This window comes from Phyllostomus discolor, chromosome 2 (assembly GCF_004126475.2).
Source record: "Phyllostomus discolor isolate MPI-MPIP mPhyDis1 chromosome 2, mPhyDis1.pri.v3, whole genome shotgun sequence".
Lineage (NCBI taxonomy): Eukaryota > Metazoa > Chordata > Mammalia > Chiroptera > Phyllostomidae > Phyllostomus > Phyllostomus discolor.
In genome coordinates this window covers 107,157,829-107,160,140 of record NC_040904.2, presented here as the reverse complement: position 1 = coordinate 107,160,140, position 2,312 = coordinate 107,157,829, and the positions used below count along the sequence as shown (strand labels likewise).

General features: G+C 37.1%; 1 long non-coding RNA gene across 1 annotated transcript; it reads right to left on the bottom strand.

Annotated features, from left to right (window-relative positions):
- Nucleotides 1-1,115: 1,115 nt before the first annotated feature.
- On the bottom strand, nucleotides 1,116-1,761 carry LOC118498919. The gene is made up of 2 exons (XR_004901409.1): nucleotides 1,200-1,761; nucleotides 1,116-1,162 (listed from the first exon to the last, which is right to left on the bottom strand). It is a non-coding gene; the product is annotated as an uncharacterized LOC118498919 (long non-coding RNA).
- Nucleotides 1,762-2,312: the final 551 nt, after the last annotated feature.

Genomic DNA, 2,312 nt, shown 5'->3' with positions numbered 1-2,312 from the left:
CTCTGAGAACACAGCTGGAGACTGGGCACCTGTGATTATTGTAGCCCAGACTGAGCCCCATCGTTGCAGAACAACAGAAAAGGAAAAAATGAAGCCCAGCCACCCTCTGCCTGCAGGAACCAGGAAGATCTGCAAAACTGTCTGGGCAGGATTTTGTTTTTGTTTTTCTTTCCTCAAAAACAAGACAGTAGGATCTGGAGCTGAGGGAAAAACAGACAGATCCAGAAACAAGTCAGAAGATGAACACCAAGAGCTGAGAATTTCACTTTGTTCTTCAGCAGAACTTAACATGTTTTTTTTATTTCTCTTTTGTCTTTCTGTTTAGTTTGATTTTACTGTTTGTTTTTTTATTCTTCATTTCAGATTGAATTTTAATTTTTCTTCTTTCACTTCACTTGTATTACAAATAATTTGCTATTCTTGGTGTTTTACTTTTTCTTCTTTTTATTCAGATTATATATTTCTTATCATACTATTTTTATTCCAGATCCCAATAGCACCATCCCTGGTCTTAATCCATTTTGCCAAATCCCTTAGTTTTATTACTGTTGTGGTTAACTGTATTCTCTCACACACTATGCCCAGTTTTTATCCCTTACTCTCACTATTTCTCCTCCACCTAACTCGTATAAGTACTCTGCTTTCTAAAAACAGCTCACTTTCTTTTCCCCTTATAATAAGAGTCTTATCTCATTTCCACCTTTTATAAAATGTGGCTAGTTGAGTGAAATATCACAGTTATTGCTGTACTTCCCCAAAGGTTCTCCTATTTGATGACTGCTTGTTACTATTTTAAATCCCATAGAATACTCTCCTGCTGTCTTACTTCATTTTGCTTTCTCCCTGACCCTGACCAGTAGAGTAAGGAATTTTACCTCACTGTTTCCTCTCTTTCTTTTTTTCTTTCTTTTTTTCCTCTCTTTCTGTTTTCCTTTCTCTCATCTCAACCTGGACTTTACTCTTTACTCTTACTCGTTTGCTACCCCATCCTCTCAAAATCATTTTTTTAACTATAGAGATCTCAATTCATTTTTTGCTTTTCTACAATATTCTTTTTCTTGTTCCACCTTTATCAAACTTTATTCACCTGTCATTACTGTCTACCTGTTTTTTTGCAAGTTTGTTCCCGTTGGTGCAGTACCTTTACAATTTTACTTCAAACCTCATGGTTTGAAGTATACTTGGTATACTTGGTATACCTCATGGTATACTCTTCTCTCTTCTTACGCCATTGTTCCCATAGCCCTTTCATGTTTTACTTATGTTGTGAATTTTGCTCTTTTTCTTTCTTCTCCTTGGTTCTGTCCCAACTCTTATCAATTCTCCTCCTTCTTATCATGCAACATTTCCCCTTCTTTTAGTCATATCATATTCCCTTTGTCCTAGCTTATGGTACCCATAATCTCTCTTCACCTTTATTAACCCTAGTTCAATTGCAGTTGAGACTGTTTATGTGATAGGAGAGTTCTTTCCGTAGGCATAGGTTCGGTGGTCTGGTAATACTGCTTTGTTAATGAACATCTGTACAGAAGCATACAATACAAGGTGGGAGTTGTGAACACCAGTAAACCCACTGAAGGGGATCACCCATGAACAAAGGAGCCACCAATAGGTAAAACCCAAGTAGAACAAGACAGCCCACACAAATGGAAGAAAGGGCAACCCTAAAGCATCCAGACAAGGAGATCAAAGAGAGCACACTACTGAATCCTATAAAATTCCTACCATAGAAGTTCACCCTATAAAGACAGCTAGCAAAGTAGAGCATTAGGAATTGCAGAAACAAACAAAAGGAGTCATCTAAAAAGGGGAGACAACCTGCAATCAAGGAATGGAAGACTTCCCAGTAAAAGAGTTAAATAAAATGGAGGCAAGCAAACTATCAGATATAGATTTCAAAAGAATAGTTGTAAAGATGCTCAATGAACTCAACTGCAAGGAATTGAGTGGGAACTACAACAGTATGAAAATGGAAATAGAAACTATAAACAAGAATTAGAAAGAAATGAAGAATACAATTTGTGAAATAAAAAATACACTAGAAGGAACTGCAAGCAGGCAGGATGAAGCAGAAGACCAACGTAGTGAGCTGGAAGATAAGGTTGAAGCACGCAGGTAGAGCAGCTGCATGAAAAAAGACTCAAAATATATGAAGATAGCTAGAGGGAACTGCAAGAAAACATGAAATGCAACAACATTCAAATCATCAGAATACTATAAGGAGAAAAGAAGGAGCAAGGGATAGAAACACTTTGAAAAAAAATAATGACACAAAACTTCCTGAACCTGGAGAGGGGTAAAGCCATGCAAGC